Source organism: Rattus norvegicus, chromosome 6, assembly GCF_036323735.1.
Source record: "Rattus norvegicus strain BN/NHsdMcwi chromosome 6, GRCr8, whole genome shotgun sequence".
In the NCBI taxonomy this organism is placed as follows: domain Eukaryota; kingdom Metazoa; phylum Chordata; class Mammalia; order Rodentia; family Muridae; genus Rattus; species Rattus norvegicus.
In genome coordinates this window covers 93,734,053-93,756,355 of record NC_086024.1, presented here as the reverse complement: position 1 = coordinate 93,756,355, position 22,303 = coordinate 93,734,053, and the positions used below count along the sequence as shown (strand labels likewise).

At 47.6% G+C, this 22,303-nt stretch overlaps 1 long non-coding RNA gene across 1 annotated transcript in view; it reads left to right on the top strand.

Moving 5' to 3' along the window:
• The first annotated feature begins 15,135 nt into the window (after positions 1-15,135).
• Positions 15,136-22,303, top strand: part of LOC134479214 (uncharacterized) — a 28,975-nt gene continuing 21,807 nt past the window's right edge. Inside the window, exon 1 of the long non-coding RNA XR_010052256.1 lies at positions 15,136-16,955. This is a non-coding gene — a long non-coding RNA (uncharacterized LOC134479214). The remainder of the gene's footprint in view (positions 16,956-22,303) is intronic.

Sequence of the window (22,303 nt, the reverse complement as noted above, 5' to 3'; positions counted from 1 at the left end):
ACGAGTCACGTGGCTTCTGTGGGCTGTGCCACCTTTCTGGGATGTCAAAAGGATCAAGAGAAATGCCAGGTTTGGGCATAGAGGGCATCCTTTCGTTCCCACCTTTCATGCAGGGAGTGGCACAGCCCGGCCAAGTACAGCTCAGGGACACCGAGGTTCTATGGATTCCACTCAAAGTCCACACCCTCCCTGCCTGTCAGAAGGGACAGGGTAGCTAATGGACTCTCTCTCTCTCTCTCTCTCTCTCTCTCTCTCTCTCTCTCTCTCTGTGTGTGTGTGTGTGTGTGTGTGTGTGTGTGTCCATGTGTGTTTGTCGGTGTCTCTGTGTGTCTCTGTCTCTCTAGTACTTTCTCTGTGTGTTTGTGTGTCTGTCTCTCTTATTTACTATCTGTCTGTCTGTCTCACTCACTCACTCACTCACTCCCCGCCCCAACTCTCCTTCCATTCCTCCAAGATTTCACAGATTTCTTGAGAAACTTGTCGGTGGTGGTTATAATACAGATGGTTGTATTTTGAGGTAATATAGCATTTCCTGGGAAACAGAGTAGATCCATTTGAGAGTAAATATAATTTAAAGCCCATGACTCCTTCACAGCACTGAAGAATGACGGCATCCCTGCCCCCAATACTAGGCCCATGCTCAACGCCTGAACCTCACAGCCAGCTCTCCTGTGATCTCTGATTCACTGCTTATTAGGAGAGCAACAGACAATCTAGTTTTGCTCCAAACGCCGGAGAGCATCATGTAAATGAAGAATATTTGTCAACCTTCTCACCTATTCCATTAATTTTCACAGGAAATTTTCCAAGAGCAACACTGGATCCTGACAAATTTTATGTGTGTGCATGTTTGGGTGTGATATGTATGTGTTCATGTTTGCATGCACATGGGTGTGGAGTATACATGTGCGTATGTGTACATGTTTGTGTGAAGGCCAGAGGTTGATGTTGGGCGCCCTCAGTCACACTCCTCTGTGTCCCTCACTGAACCTGGAGCTCACTGATGGAGCTAGGCTCTCTCCACTGCTTTCCATCTTCCCATCAGGGGGGATGTGGGCAAGGCAAACCGATGCAAGGCAAAGAGCGTCGTCCACTGTCTGTTGGGTTACACTTACACTTTTTCCAAATGTCACGTGTCCTCTTAAGCATCTGCTTCAGCAAAACCTCATACCAGGTAGCTTCCAGAAAACACCACGTGTCTGTTCTCAGCAAAACATCCTCTCATAAGGCAGCTTCCAGAAAGACATCACATGAAACAACTAAGTCTCCAAAGAAGCCAGAAATTTCCACTTCAGTTCCCACTTGTTTTCTCTTGCCCAAGGAATTATGTGACCCTGGTTTATAAGTATATGAAAGAGGGTATACACTGGTAGTAATTAATAAAGAATTTTTTAAGTAATTCATATATGTGTGTGTGTGTTAAAGTAATTCATATATGTGTTTAATAATGTTACCATTATTAAAGATGGAAATAACGTACACTGTGCTGGCTAGTTTTTTTGTCAACTTGACACAGAGCAGAGGAAGCCTCAGTTGAGAAATTGTCTCCATGAGCTTGGGCTGTAGGGAAGCCTATAAGGCATTTTCTTAAATATTTATTTGATGAGGGAAGACCCAGCCCATTGTGGGTAGTGCCATCCCTGGGCTGGTGGTCCTGGGTTCTATAGGAAAGCAGGCTGAGCAAGCCATGAGGAGCAAGCCAATAAGCAGCACCCCTCCATGGCCTCTGAATCAGTTCCTGTCTCCAGGTTCTTGACCAGTTTGAGTCCCTGTCATTGAGGTTTCTCTCAATGCACTGTGACTCTGGAAGTCTAAGCTGAATAAACTCTCTCCTCCTCTAGTTGCTTCGTCATGGTGTCCATCCCAACACAGTAACACTGTCTAGAACTCATGGAGGAGATGGATATGCTTGTTTGTTTTTAATAAAGAAACCTTAGGAGTTGAGAAGATGGCTCAACTGGTAGAAAGCATGAGGATTTATGTCCAGGTCCTCAGCACCCTCATAAAAAGCTGTGTGCATAACATATGGATATAATCATGAAGCTGGGGCACAGAGATAGAATTGTCCTGGTGTTCACTGGCTAGCCAGTCTAGCCATGAGCTCTGATTTCAGCAAGAGACCCTGTCTCAAAACATTTCTCGGAGAGACACAACACACACATCTACTCATCCCAGACAGGCAACCCACAGCAGACTGAAGTATCAACACCACCAAAGTTCAACTTGGAGAGCTAATAAGTTGTATTGGGGTTGCTTATAGGAGCAGAAATGACTCAAAGACAGATCCATCACTAAATCCCAGCCAGCACCTGTGACCATTCACAAAAGCTGGGAAACTGGAGTATACTGCACAAACTATAGGAGAGTGTCCTTTGTAAGTGACTCGGTTGGTCCAAACCTCTTCCAGTCAGCTCAGCTGGTTTCTGCTTCTTCTTCTTGTCTAATCTGAGAGTTTTCTTGGTAGTTTAGCTTAAACCTTCTGAGAGACTCGCTTTTCATACTCTTGCAGGAAGGCCCTCAGTGAATCTGATCAGTTTCAGGAACTTCCGGAAGCTATTTTGGGTTGTTTAACTTCCTGTTTAAGGAGCTTCCTTGCAGGATTGGATGTTTCAATCTCTGAGGAAACTGTTATACACAACATTCACCTCTCCTAGTGTTTAAGAAGGTATTTGAGCATTGGAGCCAAGAAAACTGTCTGGGAGGGTGGGTAGGCCAGAGATCTCCGCTTCCTGAGACATAGCTTGTATCCACTTAGAATCCTTTGGACTGTAAAGAGCAAAGCAGATGGTTTAACTCAACACCTTAGTATAGAAACAAAGAAGCAGGTTCAGACAAGTGAAAGCTGATTCTGGAGCCCCCGCTGCCTGCATCTTTTAAGTCCCACATTCTGCTCACTTGGGCTTCAATAGAAACCCTATTAAGCTGGAATCTTGTTCTGCAGCTCGGAGTTCATACCAGGACAGCCCAAGCGAGTGTTCGAGGAGTGTTTCTGGGCGCCACCCCAGCAGTAGGCACCTAAACTCTTAGCAAACGAACAGAAGTGCTAAACTCCCGACTCCTGGGGGCTCCTAATTAAATACAAAGGCAAGTCTCGGTTTGAAATTATCTGTGGGATTCAGAAATGGTTTCAATATGAAAAATGAGTGGTTTATTTGTGTGGCAGTAAACAGCACTGTTTCTGGAAAGTGCCCTGTAAACTTTCAAAAGATAAAGATGTGGTCGGTTATTTCAAGTCAGACCTCAAGGGCTTGGTGAAAGTCAGAAAAAGAATCAATCTTTTAAGTCTTAACTGTGTGGAAATGTGTTTTCTTTTTCTCAGTAGAGTAGCTTTTAAATATGTGGTATGTTCAGCACTGGCTACATACTTGCTGCATATATTATATTTATTTGTGTAATCTTCATGATGTCCTTAGGAGGTAGATGCAAAAATCAACCCCATTTCACAGATTAGAAAACTAAGACCAGAGAATAGTTGGCCAAAAAGCAGCATCAGGAGCAACTTCCAGCCTCTGGAGTCAGATCGACTTTGTCCTTATTCTTTTTCTCTCAAAATGTAAGATATTTAGTCCTTTAAGTCCTCTTTCTTTCTTTCTTCTTCCTTTCTTTCTTATGTATTTATTTAGTGACAGGGCCTTAAGCTATAGCCTCAAACTTACAGACTTCCCTTCTGTACCTCCAGAGTCCTGGAATTACAGACTTGAGCCAACAGTTTGATTTCCTTTTTCATCTTAATTCAGATGCAATGGTGCCATTCTTAGTTTGAATAAATTAAATTATAGAAAGAGTCATCAGAGATCTTCAATAATAGTATGTAGATACCTGGAAAAGAGACCTTAACCTGTACTTCCATTTGGATAAATGAGCAAATGTATGTATATTTTAAATTCAGGGAGGATTCATATCCATACATACTCAGGTACTTTATTCTTTTTTTTTTCTTTTTCCTTTTTTTCGGAGTTGGGGATCGAACCCAGGGCCTTGCGCTTGTTAGGCAAGCACTCTACCGCTGAGCTAAATCCCCAACCCCATGATGAAGGATTCTTAGCTAACCACACACGTTTTGGTCTTCATTGCACTGTGTAGTTGAGCTTCATTTGTCGGGCTCCATAGAGAGAAATGCACTAAAAATCTTCTGGTAGTGTGCTTTGGTTTCTTGCTGCTTCCAAGGAGGCTGGAGCTGATTGGCAGAGTGATGTCAGCTGAGAAATACAAGCTGAGGAAGAGTTGTGGAGGATACATTTGGAGGGTGCAACACTTGTGGATCTTGGCTGATCTTTGCTTCCCTGAGAGAGGCACAGCTGAGAACTTCCCCTGTCCCCCTGGTCCCTCCTGCTGACTCTGAGTCTGAGACCAGGCTGTTCCTGCTTGGCAGTGCCACTGCTGCTGCTGCTGACCCGATGCTTCTGTTTGCAAGTGGATTGAGCTGCTAACCTGTGAACTGAACTGCTGATTTCTAAACAACACAGATGGGAGTTGCTCCAAAGAACTTTTCTAAACAGGTCCACCCCCACCCCCACCACACCCCCATCTTCCCGACAATCCATTCTTTTCCTCTGGTGCATAGTGAACTAAAAGGGAAGTTAAAGTGTTTTAGAACCATCATTAAAAATAGGTTTTGAATAGGATTATCTCATTCTTTTTTTGTGACTTTATCATAAAAATTCATTGTCTGGACTTTACAGAATTTAGCCATCCTCTAGTAAAGGTATTTCAACTGGGACTAAACTAAAACTTTTACAAATGATGTTGAAATAAATATTTACAGGTGCATGTGTGTGTGTGCACTTGAGTGCTTGTACGTGTGTGGGGGGTTGTTGATATTTATGAGGGAATTGTCAGGGAATATTTGTACTTTAAATTTTAATTCTTTGGTGCAAAGGATGGTGTAAGAGGCTGCAGCAGCCGCTCTCCAGGAGAATCCTGGATGTCAGGCACTGGATCTTGCTACCTTCCCATCTGGCCAGATCTTGGCTTAGCATACAGCTTTGCTGTGTGGTCTGACAGTGCCTTAGTTAGAGTTTCTATTGCTATGAAGAGGCACCATGGCAGATCTTATAAAGGAAAGCATTTAACTGGGGCTGGCTTACAGCTTCAGATGTTTAGTTCGTTATTGTCACGGAATGAAGCTTAGCAACCTGCAGGCAGACATGGTGCTGGAGAGGAGCTCAGAGTCTGACATCTGGATCCTCAGGCAGCAGAAAGACAGAGTGATACTGGGCCTGACTTGAGCACCTGAAACCTTAAAGCCCAACCCAGTAACACACTTCCTCCAAAAAGGCTAGACCTCCTAATCCGCCATTCCCTGATGGCTAAGCATTCAAATATATGAGCCCATGGAGGCCATCCTTACTCAAACCACCATAGACAAGGCAAGTCCGAAAATAACAAATAGACTGAAGGAATGTGCAAACCAATTAAACTATTTTAAACTGTGGTGGGAGGGAGTACGGAATCTGCTGATGTCATGACATGCTCATGACAGAGAAGGAGAAAAATCATGTGTCCTTTTCCTGACAGGACCTAGAAGGTGGTCACTGTGTAAGGCATTTTCTGTATGTATGTGCACCCCCTAGCACTACCCTCCTTTCTTTTTTAAAAAAAAAAATCGCACTGTTTATTTTATATGTGTTTTGTCCACATGGATGTCAGCATGTCACTCCAGTCCCTCGTGCCTGTGGAGGCCAGGAGAGGACATCGAACTCTCTGGAACTGGAGTTAGTGGTTATAAGCGACCACGTCAGTGCTGGGAATTGAACCTCCATCCTCTAGAAAAGCAGCCACTGATCCAAACCATGGAGCCGTCTCTTCATGCTGTATCAGCTAAGCCAGTAGACACAAGCCAGTGACACACTTGGCCTTCAAAACCCACCTTTCCTCTCTAAACACATCTCCGGGCGAGCGTTCCAGGCTCAGCACAAGCTAAAGTGGCTTCTCCACCCAAGCCTCTTGAGATTTCAGCTATTCCTCTGCTTCTCAGACTTCACAGATTCCCACTAGGCTGGAGGGCTTAATTAGTGCTAAGTCATACAGTGATCAGGAAACACTGCTGGCTGCAGACATAGCAGGAGAAAATTAAAGCTGTCAGCTGTGACAAAGTTTGCAGATTAGCCCTGAACTCACCATGATGTAAGCTCTGGCCTTGCCCTTTATTTCCAAGGATGGCACAAACTCAAACACGTTATTAAGTTGTCCGCATGGGGTGTGACTTCACGGTGTCCTTTCAAGGCTCCTACTGGCAGCCGATGCCCAGCCTTGTTAAAACTCCTGCTTCTATGCTAGAAACCTAACCTCCTATTGAGCCAAACCCAGGTTATTCTATTAACAAAATGTGCCTACCCAAGCTTGGCCCAGTGGGAGAAATAAAGGCCACATAAAGGCGAGCACAGGCAAGCTGGAGCACACAGAGTAGACAGCTAGCTGGCACACTGAGGTAGCCACTATGAAGAAAGCAGTAGGCCCTGTAGGGTGCTGGCATAAACAGCGGAGGTCCTGGTTGGTGTGGTATACTGCAGAGGAAAGGATGGATTTCTGCCTCCACCGGTTCCAGCACTTGAAGTTTCAGGTCACATAATCTCCAACCCCGGCCCCCCACCCCCCCCCACCCCCAGCTAAGTCAAACAGCAGCGGGATGGATGCCCAGGCTTAAAGGAGCATAAAGAAAGAGTGCCCCGACAGGCTTCTGTGGAGACAGTCTACACTGTGGACCATATCAGACACAATGTATTTTAATGTGTGACACAAGAGGGTTCTTAGAGCAACTAGGTGGGAGAAGCTGAAAGACTGTATCCCCTGATCAACTGCTCTGTCTTCCAAGCCCACAAGCTCAGCAGCAGCATGAGCGGGGGCAGCTGACAACAGTGGAGTTCACTGCCCACCTGAAATGGGAAAGTGTTACCCCCAAAATGTAACGTTTAAGTCCTGATTCCTGAACTGAAACAGTGAACAGTGACCTTGTTTAGAAATTGAATCCTTGCAGATACAGACAAGAGTTTCAACATGAGATCATCCTGGACCCTCATTAAGAGAAAGGAGAGGGGGATTTGATGCAGAAGGTAAGGCAGATGTTAGAATGATGTAAGCCAGGGGAAGCCGGGTTAAAGCTGGGTGGGACAGGCAGAAGGCAAGTTCCCCCAGACCCCCAGAAGGAAGTCACTGTGCCACCACCTTTAATTTAGACTTTATCTGCAAGGGAATGCGTTTCAGTTATTGAAAGTCTCCGTCTTTGTAACTATTTGCCATGGCATTTCTAAGGAACAAACGCACCACCCAAGTTGAGAAGTCTGAGGAAAGGGAACAAGCCAGCGTCAATCTGCTGGATGATCTCAGGTGTTCATCTGTCCACCTCTCCCCTCGGATCACTTCCCCCTGGGCAGGCAAGGAGTCTTGCCTGCAGAAGCTCCTTGCCCTCATTTGTTTAAGCTGTTCCCCTTCTCAGAGGCCACACCAAATTCCAGTTGATTCCTAATCCCACCGAAGTGCTTTCTCACGTGCATCTTCAGGGGAATTCCTGGGGCAGGTTTATTTAACTTTATAATGGACATAGTTGTTATTCAGTAGTTAACAAAGCAAACCTTGGTAAGTGACAATCGGTCTCTACCCTGTTGCTTAAAGAAGAGATGTTCAACCCTTATGCACCAGAATTGTGCCAAAGGCTGGTTAGGCACCAACTCCCTTCCTCTCCGCACCTGCTGGGTCTCGGATTCAGGAGGAGAGAATCCTCATTTCTAGCAGGTGTAAGGTGATGTCATTGGCATGGCCGACGCTCCCCCCCAACCCCGCCTCCCACCCCACCCCACCCCACCCCACCCCACCACCACCACCACCACCACCACCACCACCACCCCCACCACCACCATGGCGTTTGGTAACGGCTACTGCAGAATTTCTCAGGCTCTGCTGCTTCTAAAATCCCCAGCCAGAGCTGCACTCTAAGGTGCTAAAAGAGTCTCTGAGAGGGGCTGGCATCGGTGGTTTTTAAGGCCCCTTTGATGATTCTTGTCGGAAGTCAGACAAGAAAGTCCCTTAGAAGCCTGTTTTCCCTCTCCCATTTTGACAGGCTAGGCTTGGGGCCCACACCCCTCCTACCAGGTCTGCAGGTCAACTTTAGGGTAAAGCAGATAAGACAGGCCCTGGAGTCCTTGGGGGAGTGCCTTACTATTCCCACCAATCTAAGGGCTCTGCCCCGGGCTCCAGAGAGAGTGAAGTTTAGAGACCCGGCCAGACCAGGCCAAAGGCCTGAGTACAAAGCTCTGGGCTGGCACTTTGCAGAGGTCCCTGTTGCCTGTGGCTACACTTTCCACTAGTTCAGCAGTCATGACTGATCATGGTCTGAAAGTATAAATGGAAATTTCCAGAAATTAACTAATTCATAAGCTTTAACACAGCCCTGTTTGATATGTCAATGCAAAGACCATGGTGCTGGCCTCAATGAGAGTAAGAGACCATTTATTCTGGAGCCGAGGACGAGGGTCTGTGGCCTGGAAACACAGATCAGATCTCCTCACATCCCCAAATACCGTGTTTCACCATGGAAGTGCTTACCTGAGATTTTATTAGTTACATAACAAAGAAAGTCATAAATCAAAGTGTTTACTAAATGTATTAGTTGGAGGTACAGGTAGGCAGGTGACAGCGAGGCAGGGCCAGCTCTGCTGTAGATTTCAGATAACATCTGATGGCAATTTTAGGTTCAGGATGTTAGGGGAGACCCAGGCATGAGGTGTGTGCAGTTTCCAAAGGACTAAAAATAGCCCAAGATAATTTGACTCTGATCTGCAACAGTGTAACTCTCTATAATCTTAAATAAGCCGTCATTTTTTAGGTTCAGGATGTTAGGGGAGACCCAGGCATGAGGTGTGTGCAGTTTCCAAAGGACTAAAAATAGCCCAAGATAATTTGACTCTGGTCTGCAACAGTGTAACTCTCTATAATCTTAAATAATCCGTCATTTGGCCTTGTAGAAAAAAATCTTTAACACAGGCCCAGCTCCTGGTGTTTTCTTTGTCTCTGTGTCTGTCCATCTCTCTATCTCTGTCTCTCTCCCCTAGCTTCAGTTCACAGATATAAATCAACTCTCCCTATGCTGTTAGTCAGGTGTCACCTGGGTCATCGGATCCCCTACCTTTGTATTAAGATATTTGCACTGTGGTCGAGTCATGTGAGCGACTTTGAGGGAAAAGGCAAAGGAAAGAGCCATAAGGGAAGAGAAACATAAGCCAGACTTGCCAAGACATACAGTAAGAGCTGTGTTAAAGCAAAAGAAAGCCAAGCTAATTTTGCCTTCGCACCTCAAACTGCATAAAATCATGGCTTCAGTGTGTGAAAAAGAAATGCTTAATAAAGAGAGAGAAAAATCTCTGGATCTCCAGTGAGGGGAGGTCTTGACGCATGTATTGCTGTGGGTGGGAGAGGTGGGTCAGGGGTTGAGAATACTCGTTGTTCTGGGAAACGTTCCTGGTTCAATTCCCAGCTCCTACATGGTGACTCACACTATCCCTAGTTCCAGTTCCAGGGGCTCTGACACCCTCTTCTGAACTTGGAGGGTGTATATCCACACGCACAGGCAAAACATTCATACACGTAAAAAGTGAAATACTATAAATTTTTTAAAAAGAAGAAACATTTCCTAAAGACAGGGAGGGGACTCCGCTGCCTCAGTCAAGCTGCTCATCTTCTGTTCTGAATTCCTCACCTGTGAACCAGGGACAATAAAAATACCACATTGTCTCTGTAAAGCTGTAAAAGACCGGAAATGCCAAATGCATCTAAAACTCCATTCTGTGAAAAGTAAATAGACCCCACTCCCTCCCTCCCTGTCCTGGACCACTCTCCTGCTGGTCAGAACTGGGCAGGAGCCATAGCCGGGTATACATAGTCCCTGCATTTCTTATATCACTGACAATTTCTGGCATCCTGCTGTTTATGAGAGAGAGAAAGACAGAGACAGACAGAGAGACAGGCAGAGACAGAGACAGAGACAGAGAGACAGAGAAATCTCTGGGACCTGCTCGTTGCTCTTTGGGTGCTAGTCATTTTTTTGTTGCTGTGACAAATGGCAAAAACCTATAATAAAGAAATACATAAATATTTTGGCTTCTGTTTCAGGCATAGTCACTTGGTTCCGTCGTTCTGGGCCTGAGAAGAGCAGGACATCATGGAGGACGCATGGGGTTGAGCAAGGTTGCTCATGGCCACCAGGATGCAGAGGGAGCAGGGCTTATAACAAAACCTCCACTAAACCCATGAAATGATGAATCTGTAAATGGATCAATTATCTCCTGAACTTTATTAAGGTCCAAACTATAACACTTTGTTCACTGTTCAGTCTTTGTTTTATTTTGTTTGTTTGTTTGAAGCCAGCTTGGTGACACATAACACATGCCTGTAATGCCATTGCTTAGGAGGAAGAGGAGAAAGGCAAGTTCAGGGACAAACACTACCTTTTAAAATTTAAATTCTCTTAAATACACACTTACATCTTCTAAGTGGCTGTATATAAAGGGTTGTGCTTTCTTCCCTCTCCATTTTCTCGAGAATGGCTCCATGTCCCTCTCTGGTGACCGCCTTCCATTCCTTAGAAGGCTGCACACATTCCAGCAAAGGTGAAGGCGGACCATGGTGTATTTGCCTAATCACCACTAAAGGATGTTATATTTATAAAAAGATAAAGAGAGGAGGAGATCTTTTTTGGTGGAGTTGTGGTGAGATATGGGGGAAGGAGATGCCTCCGTGGGCCCATGCTGAAGCAACCCTTCCCACTGAGGGAGTTTATTCAGGGTGTGGGGAGGGGAGTTGAGAGGGTAGTAGAGAGAGAGAGAGAGAGAGAGAGAGAGAGAGAGAGAGAGGGAGTAGAGAAATAGAGGAGTAGAGATTGGCCATGAGCATGTGGACAGAGAGGGGGGAAGGGGATGGGGAGAGAGCAAGAACAAGTGAGTGAGGAGGGGGCAAGGAGCCCCTTTTGTAGTGAGTCAGGCACACCTGGCTGTTGCCAGGTAACTGTGGGGCGGAGCTTAGACAAAATGCTAACAGTGGACACTTTAGTGTTGCCAGCCTTTTGCTATGACAGTGCAGCCATGACTCTGTGTGTGTGTGTGTGTGTGTGTGTGTGTGCAAACACACATGCAAGTGTGTCCATGTATGTGTGTGCGTATGTGTGGGTGTGCATGCCTGCTTGCGTGTGTGTGTGTGTGTGTGTGTGTGTGTGTGTGTGTGTGTGTGTGTCCTATATGTGCCAGCCTGTCTTCAGGAAGGAATTCTGAAGCCCCACACCACCACCCCTTTTGCTGCTGTTCAAGAACCTTATCCTGTGAGACCCCACAACTCCTCGCACACTCGTCTCTGTAGCGTCTTCCAACACTGCTGACCAGGCCTGGCTAGTAGAAGCAGCAGTGGAAGTGGCTTTTGTTTTGTACTTGTGCTCAAGTCTCATTCACACCCACTCATCTTGTGGCAGGGGCTGCGTATAGACAGGAGGGTAGCGAGTTCTAGCTGCCAAGGAACTGGGTAAAGGTAGGTTTTGCTGTTGTGATTTTTCTTGCTCTGTCATCCAAAGAGAGGTTGAAAAGCTAATTGAGGCTCGGAGCTTCATGCCATTTCTCAGAGTCATAGAACTTGTTTATGACTAACGGCCCCAGCTTGGCCTCCCAGCCCTGGATCTTTGTTAGAGGGAGTCTTTGAGAACTGGACTTGCATCAGGCAAACCCCTCAGGAAAGCCCAGCTACCTCACACACAGAATTGCCTTCACAAAGGCTCCTTTTGTGTACATCGTCATCATCCAGTTAGTATTCAGGACCCACCTCTCCCAGATAAACTGTTGAAGTCCTAATCCCCAGTCCTCCAGTGACGCCATATTGAAAGTGAAGTCTGTGAAGGGATAATGAAGTTAAATAGTGCCAACTGGGATGGCCTGGGATGGGTGCTGATGCAACCTGAGTGGAGCCTTTATTCTTTCTCAGTTTCTCACTTTCTCTCCAAGGATGTGGTCTCAATCACTCTCATTCACGGAGTTGAACAAAAGATGCTTCAATTCCACCATCTTATCCGAGATTGCTGGTGTCCTTACAAGAAGGAATTCTTATGTTGGGAAGGAAGACACTGTATAAGGACCTGGGGAAGATGGTCACCCAGGACCCAGGGACAGACACCTGGGACACACCCTTTCCTCACAAGCCTAATGCTGTGATAGTCACATTGCAGCTCTGCACTCTGTGAAACTGTGAGGGACAGGCCTCTGCTGTTGACACCACGCAGCCCCAAGGACTTGTTATGGTAACTGCTTATTTTATAAACTCGGAGACTACCACCTGGTGAGCAAGCACAGACCAGCCTGGACCAGTTAGCTGCTTCCAGTTGTTTCCCTCAGGGTTCCTTCCCACAACAAGCTTCTCCAGCTGCCTCACCTCCAGCTGTTTCTGGTACATTCGCCTGGCGGAGGGGGGGGGGCGCTTCTCTCAGAAATGCTTTCACAGTTCAGACTTCTCTAGAGCCCTGGATTTGCTTCCATTGTATTTGGAGGCTCCAGCAGCCCAGAAGGACAGTTCTGCGCTTCAGAGTTTTTGATCATTGGGCACCTGTGAGAGCGTTTTCTGGCCCAGACTCCTGTGGCGTGTGTGCTTGCTTCAGATCTGTCTTCTGCATTCTCTGAGGAGGTCAGTGTGGTATAACAAATGCTTTTTTAACGACTGGGATCTGCATTTAAGCGTATTTTCCTGTTTTGCTGGGTAATTACGTCTTTAAACACTTCAACATTTTAATGATTTTTATGGTCTAATGAAGTGCAGGTTTGCTCACGTTATTACAGCCTCTGTGTGCCCGTGTAAATGAGAAACCCCGGCTAGTGGTCACCAAGGAGCATCCACACCCGGCACCATTCTGAATAGGTCCTTGATTCTGTCACAAGCTAGACTGCCTAAAACAGGAGGAAGGAAGGCTACTCTACAGACACGACAAATAAATGGCAAACCACTTAACAATGGCTGGTTTTATGCTACCTTTATCTAAAACTTCTGTATGCTTTCGGGAGTTCAGGAGAGGGGGGATCTTTGTGAAAGCAGTTGGAGCAAATGTGGCTTGTCTTCGTACATACAACCTCCTGCAACGGGATGGAGTGGGCATCTTCCAAACAGGAGAAATGTAGTTTTCTCAGTTCTGGGGCCCCCGGAAATTTGAGATCAACATGTCTGCAGGGTCATTATCTAGTGAGGACCTGTTCCTGGTACAGAGATAGCAGTTTCTCTGTGTCCTTGTGCTATAGAATAAGCCAGGTAGATGGGGGGGGGGGTCAGGAAGCTCTTTTATAAGGGCACTAATCCTATCCCTGGGAGCCCCGCCCTTATGACCTAACCATACCTCAGTGGCCTCACCTAACACCATCTCATTGAAGAGTCAAGATTTCAGCTTCTAAAGAGAAGGTGTAAACATTCCATCTCTGACTTTCTCAGGTACTCAGAATAGGTTTGCTAGGGACAGAATAGACTAACTTTGTCTCAGCCCAGATCCAGCCCCTGCTCTTCTGGACTGGAGCCTCTCTACCACAGGTGCAACGAAGGTCTGCAGTTGACATCAGGGAACTCACTCAGAGCACGTGTTCCTTATGTCCACCTCTCTACATTTACACTGTCCGATCACTGGTTCATAGATCTGTCACACCATTATCATCACTTTACAGTTACTCTGTACATTTCAAACTTTTACCATGATGCACTGTGGTAGCCTCAGATACCTGACGTTCATCACACGTGTGGATTGTCTCTCTGTGAGGCTCACACCAGCGTGATGTTTTCCAACGTGCCCGTCTCAGAGTCTACTGCAGAAAGACTCCTGTTTGTGTATGACCAGATCAGAGGCAGCCTGCTCCTCTGTTCTTCAGCTCTTGGGACTGTTCCTGAGCCCGTCGCACAGAGCTGCCGTCACCATGGTTTTGTAGTTTATCTGGTTAAGCAAATCTCCTTGCCACTTTCCGCTTTTCACTTTTTTTTTTTTTTTTTGGTTCTTTTTTTCGGAGCTGGGGACCGAACCCCGGGCCTTGCGCTTCCTAGGTAAGCGCTCTACCACTGAGCTAAATCCCCAGCCCCCTGCTTTTCACTTTTAAAGTTATCCATTTACAGAGTTCCTCACCAAGAAAGCCGTCCAGCATATCGATTGGTTTTGTCTTAAGTATATAGTTGAATCATTAATGTAATTAGAGCCTTACCAAGTTATCCAACACAAGACACCCTTTAGTAAGATGCTCAACGCAAAGCACAGCCTGTGCTCTCTTATGTATAGATAATTTTTATGCAGCCTCATTAGGGCTTTAAAATGCTTATAGACTTTTTGTGTGTTCTCGGTTAATAAACTCCTACGTGCCTGGTAATCTGTGCCTCTGTGATGAATAGTATCTTTGGAGTGATACTTTCTCACAGCAACTGTGGGTGAAGACAGCTGCTACTGAGTTTTGCAGGTTGATCTTGTGTCTGACACACTTGCTGAACCTTAGCAGTTCTTACTTGTCCTTCTCAGTTGATGGGTGTTTTGTTTTTATGCTCTTATAAGAAGTATGGGCCTTCCCCCGGCCTCTGCTGTGGTTGGTGGTGGGAGCTAGGGGAAGAGTGACTCACTGAGAAGTGGAAAATCTCTAGGCCTCTGTATGCTGAGATATGGGTTCCATGTAGCTTTTCGAGACTTACTGTCAGGCCAGCAAGCACGGAGATGGAGAATAGGGGGCGTAAAGGCCTGTGAATGGAAAGAGGTGGAGAAACATGGAAAGAAAGAAGCCAGAGTAAAGAGAACGGAATGGGGGCTTGGTCAGTGGTCTGCCTGGGGACTTGAGAGGCAGCAGATGATAAAAGATCCTGAGATTCCAGAGAATGGGCCTGGCCCAGCAGTGCCATCCAAAGAAGTCCCTGGGGCCATCACAGCTCTAATGTAAGACATGGAGGAGCCCTGGTACGGGACACTGCTTGGGTTCTGACAGTTGTTCCACCTCAACCCACGCACACACACATGCACACTCACTCGCACGGCTAAGAGAGGCCCAGATCCATCTGAAGCCACCACACTATTGGGAGTGTGACCCCAAAAGTTCTGGTTGGGAAACCTCCATGTCCCCATGAAAAGCAACGAATGGAGCTACCTCTCCCTGCAGTGTCGGGGACACTGGGGACAGGAGCTAGTTCACTAGTCCTGGTTAGAGTGCCTAATTTTAATGGCTAACTTGGTGGTCGTGAAGTCCGGAAGTGAACCGGGCTTTGTTCTCCCTTGTGGCCCTGCCCAGGGTTGAAAACAGGAGCAAAACATTTGGCTGAGCTTTGCTGGGTTCAGCTCAATCCCTCCCTTTTGCCCCTTAATTGTTTTTCAACGATTTCTGCACACAGGCAACGGAGCCCTGAACCTCCTGGGAGGAACTGCCTTTTTTTTTTTTATGCGGACAGGGATGAGTGGAGATGCTTGAATCGGTCTGTTCTAGCTGCAGGAAGCACAAGATGCCTTCAGACCATACTCTGTGCCAGAGCCTGGGGGAAGCCTCCCAGGGAGAGGGGCCCCACAGTGCCTGGATACACCCTTGAGGAGGCCAGGCCCGCCTCGTGAATATGTAAGAGCCGGGTGTGGCTGGCCAACGGAAGAGGAGAGAGCCGCCGGCCCAGTCCAGTTAAGTCCCTTCAGCTTTGTCAAGCGAAGACCGGACCCAGATTCCCTCCAAAGCCAGCGGGTGAGAAGACTGAGCCTCTTGTGAGCCTGTTTCCTGTTATGACCTGTCTCTACACGCCGCCGCCGAGGAGCTGCGAAACAACTGCAGTGACTAAGCTTTATAAATAGGACATTGAGAGTTAAAAAGTACAGGAAATTCCCAGAGTCTCCCGCGGAGTCTTATTTTAGGTGTGCAGCTCAGAGAAACCAGGGTCTCTCGTCCTGCAGAGGCAGTGCCTCTGCTCTACCTGATGGGGGTGGAGGGTAGAGGGGGCTCTCTGGGTCCCTGCAGAGGGACGTGCCCAGCATTTCTCTCTTGCCTTACTAGCTCTTACTGGCTCCCAGGAAGGAAGCACGTTTGTAATTAGCACTTTGTGGATTCACACCCATGTCTGACTCACTCCTGATCAAGAGATTAATCATATACTCAGGTCCCGCTGAACACAGAGTAAGCATGTAACCAGACCATAGGAGGTAGAGAGAGCCCTCTGAGTGACAGCACGGTGCCCTGGAAGTTTGAATTATCTTTCCCCTCCTCTCACATTATTGGAGCCGTGTTTTCTGGAAAACCAGTCCAGTTTGGAATTAGTTGCTCAGTGGTCCCTGCTACCGCAGGGATTGGCTTATAGCACCGGCGGGAAGAGCTTCTGGCGGCAAAGGGGTTGCAGGCTCTGAGCTGAAGGGCTCAGCTTCTCGTGGGTTTCAGATAGAAAGGCTGTTCAAATATTTGCCCAACAACTCCCAGTGTGCTTTGGAACAAGCCGCAGGAGGAGCCCTCGCTGAGTCACAGGAAGTGCAGGCATTCGACAGAAAGGTGGATGCGAGCAGGTTTACCAACTCTGGCTTCTCTGCTCTCACAATTAGCCAGGCTGCCTCTCACCAGTGGCCTGGTGGCACCAGAGAACTCTGCTGATAGGCAGCTCGATGTGGTGGCACCTTATGCATTTTTCCCCCAAGGAACATTAGGAGGCACACTCCAGTAGCTGAGTCTGCCCACGGTTTTCTGACCTGCAGAATTGTATCCTCAGCGATCAGTGTGAGATTTCTTCCACTGTTAAGTCCCCGAAGCATCTAAATCCATCAAGTTCAAAACAGAACTCCCACACTGGCTGGATTCTAGCCTTCGCCCCATCAGTGAATGGACCCACCTCCTCCTACACGCTCTGTATGAAAACGTTGGTGCATCTACGAATCTGCAGCTGCTGCTCACCTGACCCTCCCTGGCTAAAACTGCCTATCCCTGCTGCTGACCCAGGAGGCTCCCAAATCTACCTTTGCCTGCCAAAAGGTAAGGCTGCACCATAGTTTGACCCCGTCCCTCCTTTCCCCGTCCCTCTCTGACCCCAGGATAGGCACAGGATCTCAGTTGTATCTCATCAGAGCCCTACCCTGGGATTTTGTTTTCCAAGTGCCAGCAGGGTTAGACACTGCTATCTTCTGTAAATGCCAGCTGGAAAACCAGAAAACCAGAGAAGCTTTGGCCAAGTTCCTGCTGTGTGGAAAAATCCCTTGCAGCAGAGAAAGAGGCCGTGCTGAGGCCGCTTCGTGAATCTCATAGTGTTATTCCTGTACCATGTGGCACAGTGCATTTATTTCTCCTCATGAGTCATAATGAATTATATGTGTATAACAAACACACAAACACACAAACACACACACACACACACACACAGAGTCTCTTATTATATCCCAGGCTAGTCTTGAACTTGGGCTCTTACTGCCCAAGGAACTGTTTTAACTTCTCAAGTACAGGGATTACAGGTGTCTACCTGGTATGTGTGTATGACACAGTCCTTTTGTACAGGACACTAAACAAGCCAGTGTTTGCTCCAGGAGACACAGTCTCCGTGTTCTAAGACTATTTGCTGCATGGACGTTCTTAGGATGAGAGCCCATTACTAAAGCATAACGCACTTTCTGCTCATAAGACACGGTAGGTGTGAGACTCATGGAGAACTGTGGGACACTAGCAAGTTATCTGCCCACACCACAATCTCACCGTGGGGTCCCCCTGCTGTGGTAACTGTCCCTAATCTTCGGTCCCTCTACCTTCGATGGTGGACCCAACCCCAGCCCCACTGATGAATACGTGCTTCCCAGGTGCAGGTCTGAATTTCTGCCTTCCCTCATAGTGAGGTGGGCCTGTGTGACTCAGTTCAGAGCATGGGGTTTCTGTGTTTTCAGCTTCAAGGATGGGGTAGGGTAGGGTAGGGAGCTGGAGTTTGAGGAGTTCTGCCCCTTTCTTCTCTCCTCCTCCTCCAGGCTCCCCGTTCTCATCTGCTGCCTTGCTCTCTGCAGTAGATGATGCCATCTGACACGGTTTTGCTCTGTCTGTTGCTTGTCTTCTGTCTTACTTAGGGTTTTACTGCTGTGAACAGACGCCATGACCAAGGCAGCAGCATTTAATCGGGGCTGGCTTACAGGTTCAGAGGTTCAGTCCAGATTATCAAGGCGGGAGCATGGCAGCATCCAGGCAGCATCCAGGCAGCATGGTGCAGGAGGAGCTGAGAGCTCTACATCTTCATCTGAAGGCAGAGAGGATAAGGTCTTAAAGCCCAGGCCCACAGTGACACACCTACTCCAACAAGGCCACACCTTCTCATGGTGCCACTCCTTGGGCCAAGCATATACAAAACCACCACACTTTTCCTCTCTAGAAAGTAGACACCACACATAGTGTGATTACCACAATAGATCTGTGACAATATTGAACTACTTCTGAACCAGTTAGTGGCCAGCCTTTTCCCTGAGACCCTGTATGTCCCCACCTCTCTACTACCACAACACTCTCCAGTGTCAACTGCTTTATCCAGTTTGGGCTGCCAGGGCGAACTCAACAGACTGGATGGCTTGATCAACAGACAATTATTTCTGGCAGTTTTAGGGTCTGGGAAGTGCAAGATCTAGGCGCCAGACAATTCAGTTCCTTCGGAAGTTTCTCTTCCTGGCTTGCATGTGGCTTCCTTCCTTCTGTGTTCCCACATGGTGGGGGGAGGGGATTTTCTCATGTCTCCTCTTATAAGGCTATGAGTCCCATCAGTCAGTCACGCACCACACCCTCATGACCTTACCTTTCAAAGGCTCCGCTCCAAATCTCATTAGGCCTTCAACGTTCAAATATTGAGAGAACACAACATTCAGACCACACAGCTGGGGGCATCCAGGCCGCCCCATCTGCCACTGAGTCAGGACTACCCTGACTAAGCAGTACGGGTGCTCTGTCCCCAGCCTCCAGTAGCATGGTCTTGTACAGCATGCTCTGAAAGCCCACTTAACCATGAGAAACTGAACAGCTGACTTGTGCAATGTAAGAGGAAGACTTCCTTTTTCAGATCTTTAAAAATTACTTTTTTTTTTTTTTGGTTCTTTTTTTCGGAGCTGGGGATTGAACCCAGGGCCTTGCGCTTCCTAGGCAAGCGCTCTACCACTGAACTAAATCCCCAACCCCTAAAAATTACTTTTAATTATGTGTAAGTGCCTGTGTGGGGATAGGCACACAAACACAGGAGTTCTCATATACCAGAGCCATCAGGTCAAGTAGATGTGGAGCTGCAGGTGGTAGTAAGGTACCCACCATGGGGGAAGGGACTGAAACCTGGGTCATCTGCATAGCGCAAATGCGATTAACCACTGAGCATCTCTCCAACCCCTCCTCTCCCCTTTCCTTCTCCCTCTCTCTCCCTTCTCAACCCTCTCTCAATAGGGCCTCACTATAGCCCAGGCTGGCTTAGAACTCACTATGTAGTCCAGGCTAGCCTTGGTGGTCCTCTCCTCTGCCTCCCAGATGCTGAGATTACAAGTGAGTACCACAACACCCAGATACCTTGTTGAGAAGAAAACGTCAAATTGAAAATAATTATTACAATATCTATACCTAAGTCCAATGACCAAAATAGTTTGTTTTCTGTTAAAAAAAATAACAACTCTAAAATATTGTTATTTTAAGCTACAGAAAGTTTGGAGAAAAAAAACACTTGTAAACACCATAATTTTTGTCATGTTTGCTGTTTTTTTAACCAGTGTGAAGATGGAGGGCAGCTTGCCAGAGTTGGCTCTCTTCCTTTAACGTTTGGGGGCCTGGGGACTGAACTCTGACTTGAAGGAAAGTACCCTGTGTTCTGAGCCATCCCACTGGCCCATGCTTTCTCTCCGTAGGAACCGTATTCATGGTACAGCATGTGAAACAGTTATGTGCTTGATTTCTACCTGTTAAGCATAGCCCAGTGCAAAAGAAAATGCAGACTCTGGCCAAGGGCAGGATAGTCAGTTTCCTCTTGGGAGGGGCCCATTACTTCAGCTCACACCAGATGGAGGTCCCTCCTCCCCCAAAGAATTGTCACCTTCATTCTAGAGTATGCAGGTATCTGCATTTGGTAAGGGTAGATGTCATCACCTACCGAAGATACAGTGGGTCTCCAGGCTGGGAAGATCACTCCTCTGTCCAGAGATACCATGCACACCCTAGGCTGGGCTTGAGCACTCCTGCCTGACCCAACCCCTACTTGGGTCAAGGGCTACTGTATGATATGCTGTTAGCTGGTCACCACCCTGGGGACAGAGGGCAGTCACGAGGAGGAAGAGAGAAGGGGAGAAAAGAGGAGGCCAGGAAGGATCCTGGGCCTCAGAGAGCAGGAAGATGGCGGCTGCAGGTGGGGCCACAGGATCACAGAGCCCCCAAACCCTGTGCAAACAAAACCACACCCCTGTCTCATCAAACTAATAAAATACGAATCCAAAGACCTTGAAAGTCAAATAACTGAGTGTAGAGCATCAAACCCAGTGAGCTGTCACCTTCAGAGTGCAGGGCCCCCAGTGACAGCACCATCTCAGGCTTGTGGGGCTGGCCCTGCTCAGAACTTAAAAGAGGCGAACCAGCCCCAGCATACAGTGGTACACTGGGAAGCAGAGTATAAACAAGGTGCAGGGCTAGATAACGCAAGCACCTAGGAGCCACTGTAAAGTCTTTGGGCTCTAAAGCAGATATGGTAGCAGCACATATAGTCCCAGCACCTGGAATCTGGAAGCAGGAGAATCAGGAACCGAAGGAAGACTCAGCTACACAGGATGCTTTAGGCCAGCGGTACACACCTTTAATCCCAGCACTCAGGGCACAGAGGGAGGTGGAACTCTGTGCCTTCAAGGCCAGCCTGGTAGTCTCCATAAGGAGGGCAGCAAAGGCTACATAGAGAGACTCTGTCTCAATACAAACAAACAAAACAAAGTTAAAAACCCTAAGACTTAGCCAGATGTGGTGACACACACTTGTGATTTCTGGGACTCACAAGGTAGAGGAAGCAAGATCACAAGTTCAAGGCCAGCCTGATCTACACAGCACGACCTAGCATACTCTAGGCTAGCCAGGCTCCATAGCATGGATGGCAGGTGGAAGAAGTGAGAAGTGTAGGTTGTGGGCAGGAGCTCCCGCCAGGTGACTTTGAATGAGGAACTGGGTAGGAAGGGAAGACTGGGGAGGGCTGCAAGAGAGGAAGACCCGGCAGTTTCACCACCCGCCTCTCCCTTTGGGTTCTGTGAACCTCACTTTACAAATCCCACTTCTTGGTCACGTTGCTTTGTGTGCCTAACTAACCACATGGACTGTCTGAGTTCATCGATGCCACCCTAGCAAGATGGCCGTCACCTGTCCAGTCTTTTCCAGAGGACCTAGCTGGCCTTCTTACAGGACCAGCTGCCCAACGAAGCCAATGACAGATGAGGGAACCAATTCTTCACCCCGCCACACCTCCATTTGGCAGAACGGACCTGACTGTTAAAAACCATATCACAGAACTGTAGCAAAGGGGCAAGTCCCATGAGTGGCCAGGAGGGGCAGTGGTTATGTCTGAGAAGTCACCCTGAAGCTTGGTTATCTCAAGTGCCAGCAGTGACTTTCCTGCTTGTCTAAAGTCCTCCCCTTCTCAGGTCTGAGGACATCATGCAGGACAAAGGGCTGCTTGGTAAGAATCTCACGTAGCCAGAGAAGTGATAAGAGGGTCACCACTTGGATTTAAGTATCCCTTATACAGATGCCTCAGCCTCTCTTTTGTGAGGCATTAAATCAGCAAGGTGTTTCTAATCAGGCCAGAATCCCAGGGGAGAGCTGGAATGTGGAAGCCAGGAATATTGATCAGGACCCAGGGAGAACTTTGAGCGGTAGGAATAGTAGTTTTGAGCCCACCACTTGGTGAGAGTGGAGCCAACTGTGAGGCTTCTGGCCTCTTACTGGCTGTAGCATGAGGCCATGGGGAAATGGTGTATTATCTGGGAGAGCACTATCTCTCTCACAGGAGCAGAGCATGGGATAGTAGTTCTGACGTGATTCAGTCATCTGCCTCCCCCCACCCCCTTTTCGTTTGAGACAAGGTCTCTCTACATAGCCCTAGCTGCCCTGGAGCTCACTTTGTAGATCAGGCTGGCCTCACTGAGATCTATCTGCCTCTGCTGCCCCAGTACAGGGAGTAAAGGAGGGACCTGCCCTCCTTCATGATTGTGGAAAGCAGTCATACTCACGTGAGGTGATGGCACCAGAGTGCTAAAGAGGTTAATGCGAGGAAATTATTCAAGTAGTGTCTTCAGCCTATTACTTTAGGGTGACCTCAAAGAAGAGGAGCCTGAAAAAAATTCTTGCCTTTATGCCAT